Consider the following 12886-nt stretch of genomic DNA (forward strand, 5'->3'; position numbering starts at 1 on the left):
GCTCAAGGCCAGGCTGGATGGGGCTTTGGGCAACCTGGGCTGGTGGGAGGTGTCCCTGGAACTGGATGGTCTTTAAGGTCCCTTACAGCCCAAACCATTCTGTGATTCTATGATTCTATGAATATTGACTATAGCATTTCAAATCCAGTATTGTTGTAGGAATTGAAGATCAAAGACCCTACCATATTTTGTTTCAAAAAGGGAACGGTATTAGACTCAGCATGATTTCTATAAGTAAATTAACAGGACAGTCAGGGTAAGTACTTTAGTGGCAGTATGGAGAATGCTTAAATTACCTGATTAGAAGCTTAATCTATATATACAACCAAATAAAAGAAATAGCTCAGCACAATTAAAAAAATGAGTGAAGAAAGCTGTTAGAAATAGAAGAGTGCCTTCCATAAATGTGTATGTTGTTAGAAATAGAAATGTACCTTCTATAAATGTGTACTCTGTGCACGAATAAAGCAAATACAGGATAAATGCTGAAAAGTTACTTTCAATGCCACAACAGGCAGACAAGTATTTTAAAAATCTGCTGGCTAAGAGGACAACAGGCCAGAAACAGGAGCATCTACCAGCTTGTGTGGGGGGCAGAGCTTCAGTATCTTACTAGATCTTTCAGGAAAGGGAGGTGAATGGGCATGCAAATCTTACTGGTGGTACAAAATTAGGGTAATTCGGGGTAATAAAAATGAAGGACTGTAAAGAATTGCAAAAGGATATGGATATTTTGATGAAGCAAGACATAAAATTCCCCACATCTATCAACACATACTCCCACAAAATATCACCACAAGCAAGGTAAGAGCTATGGAGAGGAGCAGGCACCAGCAGCACACCAGCACAACACCAGCCCTGCCCGGGGGAGACGTGCTGGAGCCCTGGGGCTGGCTCAGGGACATTAGCTCCTGTGAGGGAGATGTCATGGGTGCAAAGAGGGGCTTAGCAATTACCGGGGAGGGAACACAGAATACTACAGAAAGTATTACCGTGCTGCTGTGCGTGCGTGTCGTACCCCTGTGTTTGACACACTGCAGGCAGGTTTGGTCAGCTCAGAGGTAGATGAGCCACAAAGAAGGGTGTGAAATGGGCCCTGCAAAGGGCAATTAGACAGCTGAGGCCTTCAGCTTAGAAAACATACAGTGAAGGGAAACAGAGTTGGCATTTATAATGTTGTGAATGTGAACAGAAGAGAGGTTTTCGCTGCATTTAACAACACACAAACCAAGAGAAGCTAAGTGGTTTGAGCAGGGACAGCTGTTAGAAGAGACAGGAGGATGTTCTTCAGACAATGCATATTTCAACTCTAGAGCTCACCTTCACAGGATGCTTCAGATGTGAAAAGCAGTAATGAGATAAAAGGATGAAAAGTTGGATGTTAAAACCTTACTTCTCTGTATGTGTGGAAAAGGATCCATCAAGGACTATTAAACAACAGTAGAAAAAAATCTCCAACATTTTTCTTGGAGTCCCTTAACTAGCCAGAAGGACACACTGTGCATGCTACATGTGCCTTCCCTCATGTGTTTTCTCTCAACATCTGCTACTGGCTGCTGTTGGAGACAGGGTAACAGATTGGGTGGCCTTTTCCTTTGAGCCAAAATGGGCAATTTAATGAGCTTTATATTTGGGTCTTAAGTGAAGAGGTACCTCAAACCCTCATGTGATCTCTTCTTTATTCTACCTATGCAGTAAATAAAATAATAATAATAATAATAATAATAATAATAATAATAATAATAGTAATAATAATAATAATAATAAATCACAGACATATCAGAGAAGCAGAAACATCTGAGAACATCTGAGAAATACTATGAGCTTGAGGGTACCCAACATTCAAGTAAGGTACATGAATGAAAAATGTCCTTGTTTTGACCTCATTCCTGCCAGGAGACAGAAGCAAATTGGAAGCTGCTCAGCAGCTCTCATTAATGAAATATTAGATTCCCTTGCTATTCATTTGCTGCTTAGCATTTTTTTCCTTTCCTGTACCTGTATTGTGCGAGAGCAAGTTCCTTGTGGTGAGATTTAGAAGCAGCTGTTGGAATAGTTGAAAGAATTCACGTTGCTGAGGTACAAACTCTGGAAAGAGATTAAGTGGGTTTATGGTTTAGGAAAGAAGTAGGTAAAAGTACGTAAGTCTTTGAAAGGAGGAATGGGTTGTTAGCAACAAGAGGTCCAAGGGAAGACAAGGAAGGGATTATCCCACCAGCAATGCAGGCAGACCCTCTAAGAACACATAACAAATTAATAAACTTGAGAAAGGATGCAAACAAGCAACTGCAAAGCTGCCACAAGAAGAAGGAATGCAAAGGACATGGCTTCACTGAGGCCACATTTTTTTTCAGTCTTATCACACACACACACACCCCGGATTTTTCAAGTACCTGGTTTCTGGACTGAAATTCTGCCCACAGTTTTTTGCCAGAGGCCAAAGCAAACAATCCTGACCAGCCTTAAAAATGCCTCCACTTAATAAAAGCCATTTCTCTCTCTGGCACTGCCCCATGACATGAGCGTGAAGTGGCTGCTCAAAGTTAATAACTGGTGAATATGGAGCAAATGCAAGCCTGCATTACTTCGGAGAGCAGGTGAGTGGCCAGCGGAGTGCTTGCCTGCCAAGGGTTAAGTCAGATCTCAGGTCGTGTGTGTGCACATGAAAAGGAGCTGAATACTTCTACTGCTAAGAGATAGGGGAGTCAGGAGAAGCCTCAGTTGACCTCATGCCTCTGGCTCTATCTGACAACAAGTACCTCATCCTATGGCTTTTGAGGTGCTTGAAAGTTTGATTATTGCTTCTCTCTGAGCAGCTTTACGACTCTGGTTGCAAGATGCCTGACACCACAGATGATCCAAAAGGAGCTGGTGTGCTGTGGCAAAGTTTAAGTTTATTTTCTTCAGGTATATTACATTTCTATTTCTAATGGTTAACCCTTTGGGCTGACTCCCTGAAGTAACACATGTTAAGACAAGTGGGATTTCATCCTTTTATCTCCAAGGATGTAGTAAAGTACATAAAAACAGTTATTCACAGTTCAGACTATTTGCATCACTAACAGACAGGCCGAACACTTGCATGTGCCTTTTTTAAGAAGCCTCACGGCAGAACAGGGAATTCACCCTTCACTTACGACTCCTCCAGTTCATGTTCAAGCCACAGGAAGGTTTTGGGGGAAGGGACCTCATTTGTGAGACCAACACACTGCCTCCTTCCCCTCTTGTCTGGGTCATTTGAGGAGGAGGGCAATGAGATGTGCATTATTTCTGATTTTCCCCAGGCATCCTTCCCCCAAAACCTCTTTTTCAATAGTTCAATATATTCTTAAGTCTATTTTCAGCAACCTTCAATTACTGTCCACCTACTTTCATTTTGAAAGAATGGACACAAACAACAAGTTTTCTTGTATCGGTGATTCCCACCTGAATGATTGCTGGGCAAGAACTGAGAGAAGTATAAAGATGTAGAGTAATAGAATTGTCTCAGTTAAGGTGATTTGGGGTCCATCTTGCCCAACAACAGCACTCAGCAGCAAATATATCAGAAGCATGCATCATCAGTGTAGATAGATAATAATATATTAATCTTCACCTCTTTTCAGGTCCCCTAACAGAAGCTGATTTAAACTGATACACAAATGGTAATTCTGTTTGCAAATGGATTTCACACCCACTGTCTCTGTCTCTCATCTGCTGTTGTGTAAGCACTCATACTTACCCATCAAGACAGAACAACTTTCAGGGCAAGCAGAAGGGAAAGAAGAGAGAGAAAAAGGAAAAACGAAAACAGGTCCTCAAGGGAGAACATGCTTGACTACATAAATCAAATACTGTCATTCAAAATGGCCTTTTAATTAAAACCCGCAATGTGTATTGCTGTTTGTAGGTGTTTATTTGTTCAGAATATTGAATCCAGGATAATCCTCTCAGGCATTTGCAGAGGAATGACTGCGGAAGCCAGAGGCTCTAATCCACAAGGAAACTGTGCATGAATTAGTTCTGATTATCACATATTTCACTTCTAAAAAGTATGGAGATGAGAAACTACTCATTTGGGGTGGGGTAAATGAACCTGTTTTTCCAGTATCCAAGGGCCTATGTTGGGCCTTGAGGGGGTGCACCAGAGAAAAGAGCTGTTGGGACACTGCAACTAGGGGCAATTTAAGCCTTTGCTCTTGCAAAATAGAGATTTGTGCACATACTTCAGAAAGTTGCAACTGGAAAGGGTAAATAGCCTTCTAAAACAGTGATTTGTTTAGTGAGAGGACTGCCGTGATCCATTTTTTAAGTCCCTCACTTCACTGCTGCTCAGGCTTTGCTTTGGTTTGTGCTGGAGGGAGGCAGCAAGGAGGATGTTTCACCCACCACAAGGTGTCTTTCAGTTCAACTTCATTCATAAGAGTACAATTTTCTATGCTTGGAGTTGATTTTCAAAGGCAACAGAAACTGGGTACCTCCTTGCGTCCCCCTTCCCTTTGAGAAAATCTTCCCGGTTTTCCTCCCAGAGCTCAGTGTGACACAAGACTCAAATGCCTAAGCAAAAAAACGTCACCTAACTCCATGCAATGACTTTCTTACCCAGCCATCCCCTCTGCACTTTGGCTGCCAATCTCCACCTTCCCCAGCAGTGCCAGTAAGCTACATGATTGCATATTTTTACCATTCCGATAAAATTTTTTCATACTTTAGAAAGCTTGTTTTAGTTTGATGATCTCTGCAAGTGAAATGAAATGCTGTCTTTGCACTTGAAGTCCTCTAACAGCTCTAGTTTTTGCGTGAAGCTGGCCCAAGATCGGGTTGCCTCTAAAAATTTCCTCCAAGCCCTCTCTCCAAAAGGAAACTGGTATTATGAAACTTGACATATGCCCTATAAACTTTTTCACGGATTGTCACAGTACTCTTCCCTGCAAGAACATGCTCAAGGAAAAATACTGTAAAATCCTTCATTATCTGTGATATGATTATCAGAGGCCACTATTATTTACTGAATGCTTAAATGTAACACTTGACCTACAACATGAGAAGGGCAAATTTTGCTCATGATAGGCAGCCTTGATTAGCATATGAAAGCTCATACAAGATGCTATGTGAGATCCACTTGACAGTGAACCACTTTGCTGAAGATAATGCCCCTGTGGAACAAACAGGGATTGTTAGGTTCAATTACTGGTTAGCATCACAACAATACTCATTATGTGATTTTTTAAAGTGGGTCTTCTGGAGGCAAAGCACGTCATTTTAGCCAGCAGCTACTAACAAATCTGAATAGAAAAGGTATTTCATAAGTATAGCTAATTTTAAGCACTGAAGCCATTCCTCTTAAGTCAAGTAGTTCCTTTGTGTGAATAGATTTATTAACATACAGCCACTAGCAGAGATATATCTATATCATCAGAGCACCGAGATCAGAGTATTGACTCCAATCACTGTTTAAATGCAGCAGAGTATGCTGAAAACCAGGGAGCCATCCACCCTTCCACATAGTTCTCCCAGGGCCAGATTTTGTGCTCAGCAAGGGCAGGTTGAAGCCCTGTCATTAAGGAGGCACAGGAATATAGGCTGGGTTGTGGTGTTGTCACCTTCTCTTTTCACAGTGCTAAGGGCTCTGTTGTTCAGAAGGCAACGTCCTTGGCCTGATCTGCTAAGACATTCCTCATTTGTAGACTTGAAAGTACAGTTATGAACAGGAACATGGAAGTCGGTGAGAATGAATTCCAAGATTTTAGTTGTGTACCACAATGTGCAGCTGAAATTCGGTCTCGGCGTTGAACACGGCTACTCTGCTCCTTGCAAAACGGAGCTCTGAAATAATTAAGGAGAAAACTCTTGCTGGCATTTCCATGTCTCACCACTGCAAAAACATCCTTGCCTTATTATGACATTTTTTACACTTAAAAAAGTCTCCCAAACCTGTAGATCCTGTGAAGTTAGATAAGATTAACCTATCTGGCTGATACTTTAGAGGACATTTCCTACAAGTTGAAATCCTACAACTCAGCATCCAACTATCCAAAAATATCTTACACATATTTCACATTTCACTTCTACTAATCATACCATAAAAACACAAACTGTTTCCTGAGTGACTTGCTATCAAGGGGCTACAGATAAACCTGGTGCAGGACAAGGCAACAGGACTAGTGGGCAATTCACAATGCTTTCTTTATTTTTCATTTTGTCATGCCTTTTCTTTCTGCTGCAGCTTAGTGCAGACACAGTGTGAAATAAAGGCCACACAAGGCACCATTTGAATAGCTTGGGAATAATGAGCCAGATGAATGCTAGAAGTGTCATATTGAAACCACACGTATGCATGCATTCAGTGATGATTCAGCACAAATGCAGAGTGCTAGGACTCTTGTCTTAAAATAAAGAATCCAAGATCATTTTTAATTAACAAAAAAAAGACTTTCTGTAGTGATTTGCAGTGAAACATGCCCATTTCCCAGGCTTGTTTTTCTGGTTCAGATCCAAGAAAGCATTTAAGTACTTGTGTATTTTGAGCACTTGATTTAATCCCCGCCACTATCTCCTTTTCCAGAGTAAACCACAAAACAGTGTAAAATTGATGCTGCTCATTTATGTGAAATTTAAGGCCAGGCCAGAGCTGCTCTGCAAAATGTAGAAGCTCGAAAATAAAGCATTGCAAACAAATGTCATGCAAGGCAATGCCAAGCATGAATGCCTGTTAACATTAAATTTATGTGCACTATAAACTAATACAATAACCACATGTCTTGTAGAAGTCTGAAATATTGTTCTAACACCAGAAATATTGATGTGAATTCTAGTCGCCCCTACCTTTTACCAGTGTTTTCCAAGTTAGTGTAAGGCCATACGGCTTAGAAAGCAGAGGGACAAACAACTAAATCCCCTGACAGTTAGAATTTCCATACTGACAGTTCTTTCCCGTAAAGTTTTCCAGTTTCTGGTAGGGCATTTGATGACCAAGAGTAGGTCCAGGAGCATTTTGTTGCAGAGAAAAAACAGTCCTATGCGGTCTGGCTCAAATGGGTGACAGGAGATACAACCTCTGTGATCAAGTCCCTGGCCTGCTCAGTGTCATATGTGAAACCAGCTTTTTCTGGGTTTCTTACAGATGCATTTAGTGACTGAAGAGAAAGACACAGAAAAGGTTCTGCGTTTAACCATGCTAATGAATCTTTCTTTACCTCAGGTAGCCAATTAATCTATGAATCACAGTGACAAAGTCCAGCGGACTACATTTGCTTCCAGTATGATTCTCTGGGCTTTCAGAAAATGTTCCAGGTCTGCGTTTTGGCTTGCTTAATCCGATAAAATGCATAAAGAAAGACTGACACATAAGATTGCATAAGGAGTGATAGGTTGAAAGAGGGACTTGGTTTCTTCATCACCTCCACAGATTTCACTTTTCTTGTGAACCCCTGAATTTTCATCATTCTTCCACCTTCCCTACTGTCCCCAACACAGGTATAAAACTGCATTTGGATGATGTCAACAACTCACAACAAAATGTAGACACAACAGGTGGGTTTCACATGGGAAAGCCATCACAAATTCTAATTTAGCTTCCTGATCACCCTAAACCCCCTCAGTAGCCACTGAGGAAAGAAGGCCTGCTCCAAATGGCAGGTCAGAGAGCAGGGCTCTGAAAGGCCCCCATAGGTGGGGAGAATATTTCCTTCTGTTGATTTTCTGAGGAATCTGGCTCTCACATCAGTTAAATGGCTAAGCGTGCTGAAACATATGTTCCATTTTAGGTAAAAATTAGCTCAGTTTTAAAGCATCCATTCAGGCTGATATAAATTTAACTCTGACATACTCAGTATGGCAAATCTGCCCAGATTTAAACTAGGAACAGGCATCTGTCAATCCGAATTAGGATTTCATCAGTAAATATTTGCTCCTACGATTTGTCCTCAACAGAGATCTGTCTTCGCTAATGTCCCCATGTGGGGTTTGTTCCTCACGGGGCTGACAGCCCCACACAGAGAGCTGCCACTGCAATGAGATGGTGCATCTCAGCAGGGCTTGCCAGAAAGCGTGGTCATAGCTCCCTCTTAGTGAGGGGCACACGCCAGGAGACATGAAATCACAGTCCCTCCTATGGGAGGAATTTCATCAGTGTGAAACTAGGAACCCAAGGGCATCTTGGTGGCTTGCCATCTTTCCCCGCCCTAGGATCAGATGGGTGCTCAAACTTAGGTCCCACACATCTCAGATTTAACTTATTCCACTCTTTAACAAGTCTTACCACTCTTTAACAGGTCTTAATCAATACCAAATATTGCTAGTCTTACAAGCACCTACTTACAGGAGCTGTGCTTTGATGGGACTACGAGAGCTATGCAGAAAAGCAAGGTTTGCCATAAGTTCTAAATCCTCCCCTATGGCCCCATTATGCATTTTATTTGTCCATCATTAAACTGAAATTTTATTATTTATTTATTTATTTATTAGATTTTATATCTATCTGGATGGATATATGTGGTTTTTTTTCATGCGAAGCCCCGAGATCCATTCCTCCAGATGCCGGCACTGATCCCTGCTGGGAGTGTGGCATCCACAGCTGCCTGTGTGCTGGGTGGACTTTGAGTGCTCAGGGTCAGGGCATCCCAGCAGCTCTGAGAAGTCTCCCAGAAGAGGGTCCTGTGATGACCTCCAAGAGAACTGCTCTGAGAGGTCAATCTTTGGCTCTGGAGAGCCACTCAAAGCTGCCTGCAGCTCAGGGACATGCAGTAACAGAACATTTTCTGCCCTGGGTCCACAAAGAGATAAATACCTATGGAGTTTATGCATCTAAATGGTTTTGAGGATGGCTTCTGTCAAAAAAAAAAAAGCCCCTCAGTCCTACGTGTAAAGTACTTTCACTGATTTCCACACTCTCAGCATGAACTTCAGGGATGTCAGTGGAGCTGATGCAATTTGCACCAGCAGATTATCCTGATGTTCGTTGGCCAACTGCCTAAATAACTTTGCAGTTGTACAGAAATCTGTTCGAAGGACTGGTAGAGGAGGAAGAAAAAGCTCTTTTGAACAAGGCACCAATGCTGTAGACTCAATGCAAATGCATGCATTCAGCATCCCTCTCAATAAAAGTGTTCCCCATTCCATGGCAAAAAAAAATCCCTGTGATCTGCATGGATCTCCTCTCTTGAACTGCATGCAGGACTCCCGTGTTAAATGTGAAGAGATACCTGAGATGTGTAAAGAGACCACTGGCAGGTCCTATTTTGCTCTTATATTTTTTCTGCTAGAACAAATTCAAGCCTGAGAAACAGATGCCCTTTGGGCCCAGACTGTGTTAGTGTTGAGTGAGTTGCTTCTGGGCCCTGGACTTGTTGGAGCCCCTCTGATTTTTGTTGGATGGAGAGGATTAATTCCAGAGCACACTGCACTCCTGTATTAATGCGCTACATCTCTCTTTCACCAGCTTATTGGTGAGGTCAGCCAGTGCCAAAAACCTGGGCTTATGCTTGCAAAGACCTCGGTGGATATATAGGAAAACATGGAAGCAAGTTGTCCATGCATGAGTGATATTTAGCTTTTGATCCTAAATGATGCAAAAGGAGCAGATCATCTGACACACAAATCTGAATTTTCATTGAGTTAGTGAGGGAAGCATCAGGGTTCTGGCCACCTGCTCCATTTCAGGAAGGCTGAAGGTGCCCTACAGTTCTTAAGCAAGAAAACTCTCCTGCATATGTTCCATCTGACTCCAAGAATCCCACGTTTACAGCCTTATTTTGGAAAATAAGTCTGATACTCCAGGAGTTTGGCTTTCCTGGCTTCTGCATCTTGGTATGTACCACCATACAGTGGTGACCAGTGAAGGAGGTGACACTTCTTTATGAGAAAGGATCACTATTTTTGCCCTCCCCCCAAGTGTTTTGAACAGAGCACCTGCAAATGAGATGCTCTGCAACTATTTCAGTTAACTCTGTGCCATTTAGTGAGTGGTCATATGTGGGCCTGGCCCTGACTAGAAGAATTTCTCTGTGTTTTCTTTATGTTAAACTCTTTTTCAGGGCCACACCTAGCTTCGGTGACTAATTGGTGATCTACCTCCACACTGCACTCATCTCGTTCGCCTGCACTCACAGTTTCTGTGAGGCTGAGACTTCTTGTGGCCCCAGCAGCCTGCCCCCTTTGCAAACACTGACTGGATGCAGTGCAGAGCCCCCATCGTGTTCCTCGCCCTTCACGTAGCAGCCAGATTGAGATTTCTCGTGGGCTCCACAGATATCTTTCCCTGCTGGGAACAATTCATTCTCATGTCACTTTTCTGATATAAAGCAAAGGTAACTCAAGACAAAGATGTGTGTCAAGTAAGTCCCCTTTGTAGTAGCTGCCTGGAGGTGCTTCTGCAAACAACGCTGGAGAAACAGCATGTGCTGTTCTGCGGCATGATGCAATACTCATTTGTTGCACCTACAAAACGTCCTTACGATGGTGTGAAATTGAGTGTGAACAAGCAGTTGGATCACATTTCATCAAACATAATTAATCCAAAACAGAGCAACAGAAATGCCCCTTTTATCTTGCCTAGGGGTTGATGATATAAACACACAGCACCCCTGAATCAAAAAAGTGACTAAGCAGATGCTCACCTGTCTGTGAATTCTTTTGTAATGCAAAAATGGCTTTTATCTTCACTGTGTGTTTATGAGCACTCATCAGCATGCTGCCTGAGGGCTTCGATAAATGGCAATAAATATATTTAGCGTGTGTTTGGTTCATTAAAAAATCTATCTACTTCATGGAATTCGGAGACAAAGGAGGAATCATGGAAAAATGCAATATTTACAAATGCCTGCTGTGCAAATATGGGTTGTAACTAGCTCTTTGACTAGAATCCCCCAAAAAAGGAAAGAAAAGAACAGGAAAAAATAATTTATAAAAAGATGATAGAGCTCAGATTGCAAGCTCTGCCCTATGAAGAGTGTTCTTTTTACCTAATGGTGCTACATAGGCTCTCCTTTATCTCTGCAAAACATCAGGCAGGAAGGACTCAAAATAAAGTGGCTGAATTTGTTCCAGAAGTGGCCCAGTGGAGAGGAGGGGAAGAACAAGAACCTCTCTGTAGTTTGTCCAGAAGACCCTGATGGGATCTTTAGATCACAAACAGACACATCCCCAGCACCGCCGCCACCTCAGCCAGCAGAACGGGCAGATGTAGCACAGAGCAGGAGACATGAGCACTGAAAATACAGTGGTGTGGGGTGTCAGTGCTTCTGTCCCCAGGCATCACCTGGCCGTGGCGGGCGGTAAGCACTGGAAGCAGCGCTGTAACCCTGATGCCTCCTCTCTCTACAGAGCAGACAATGGCGGCTGGTCTGGTCCAGACCACAGACCAGATTTAGAGATGAATAACATAAACATGTTAAAACTGTTTACTTTATATAGGCGAAGGGGCCCACTTATCCTTTACTCTAAGAAAGGCACACTGAGGATAAGAAATCTAGGCTTTTAAAACACATTCAAGGATTCGGACTCCAAGCAGCAGATGTTGAAGGCTGAATATGAGAAACAAACCAAAACCTCCTTCCCAACCCCGACTATCCAACCACAAGAGATCCTTTGCAGATTCCAACAACTTCTTGATTTTCTTACCCTTGCATTTTCTTTTGCATTGCCAGTTTTAAATGAATGCTGTATTTTTAAATTCAGGGAATTGTCTTGCAAGTGTGTGTTTGTGTTTTGAAATACCCGTATTTCTCCTGGACCCAGCCTTCACTTGCTATGCAGATGCACCATGACTTAATTGCACATGATTTTAACAAGCTGCAGCTGAGATGGTGCCTGTTTTTCCCCATGTGCTGTTTGAGACTTTCTTGACTTGTGTTCTCAGTCAAGAAAGAGGTCAGAAAACAAACACGGGCCTCAAAGACTTCTCAGATTAGCCTGGCACACACCTTGGTTTCCACAGCCCCGAAGGAAGCAGGCATTGTTATCACCAGCGTCACATCGGGCCAGCCCAAATGACCAAGAGCACATTTACAGCCAGGTCAACAGGAAAGCAGCTTTCAGCAAGAGTCCAAAACTTCAGTCCAAATCTGAAGCTGTGCCCCTGCCCTGAGGGTCATTAACTGTGCCTTTGAAACACCCAAGGAAAAGCTCAAGTAACATATTCTTTTCAGGGCTGCACCTGTGGTTTTGGACTTGTGTCACTGAAAGCAGAATCTAGCCTCAAGATGGTCTGCAAGGGAGGGAACAATGCTGCAATAACACAGCCAAGCTTGCTGCCCTGGCAATGAATGTTTATCTCATGCAGCTCTCCCAGTGAGCAATATTTAAAATAAATAAATACTGCAGGGGAGTTGCTGTTAGTGCAATTGTTGGGCTTTATTCTTGTGGAAGCTTTTTATCATAATAGTGCAGCAGGCGTACAGTGTGTTTGCAAGTCAAGTTTGAGCCAGGGCACAAGAACACATAAAGTCAGTTAATAAATAATGGACTCTGTGCATGTGCTTTTTGCAATGTGGCTTAAAAAATCAACCCCTTCAAAGTACAGTAATATGCAAGTGCTATTAAAACAAAACAAAACAAAACAAAAATATGAAGGGATTTAGTTCCTAGTGCCTGGGAATGGCAGAAATGTTCTCCTCAGGAGAAGTGTTTCCTCAGCACGTATGACAGCAGCTGCAACAGTGCCTCCGTTGCACAGCGACTCTCCTTCATGTTCTTCCATTTCATAGAACCATGGGTAGTGATGATGATGACGCTTAAGTTTGCTCATGAACTATGATGCCTTATATTTCTTATCTGTATCTAAAGGCTGTTATACAGTCAGGGGTCCAGGTCCTCAACTGGACTCAGGCATGCTGACATTTCGTGGATTTAATGTTGTCTTACCGTGCAGAGGTCGAGAGCTCATCCTTATCTTGGGTTTATGGGATAA

The 12886-nt window shown here is 42.6% G+C and overlaps 1 protein-coding gene across 1 annotated transcript in view; it reads right to left on the bottom strand.

Moving 5' to 3' along the window:
• Positions 1 to 12886, bottom strand: part of SLC2A12 (solute carrier family 2 member 12) — a 28967-nt gene that overhangs the window by 7331 nt on the left and 8750 nt on the right. The window lies entirely within an intron of this gene.

The sequence above is a fragment of the Anser anser genome (genome assembly GCF_964211835.1).
Source record: "Anser anser genome assembly, chromosome: 3".
Classification (NCBI taxonomy): domain Eukaryota; kingdom Metazoa; phylum Chordata; class Aves; order Anseriformes; family Anatidae; genus Anser; species Anser anser.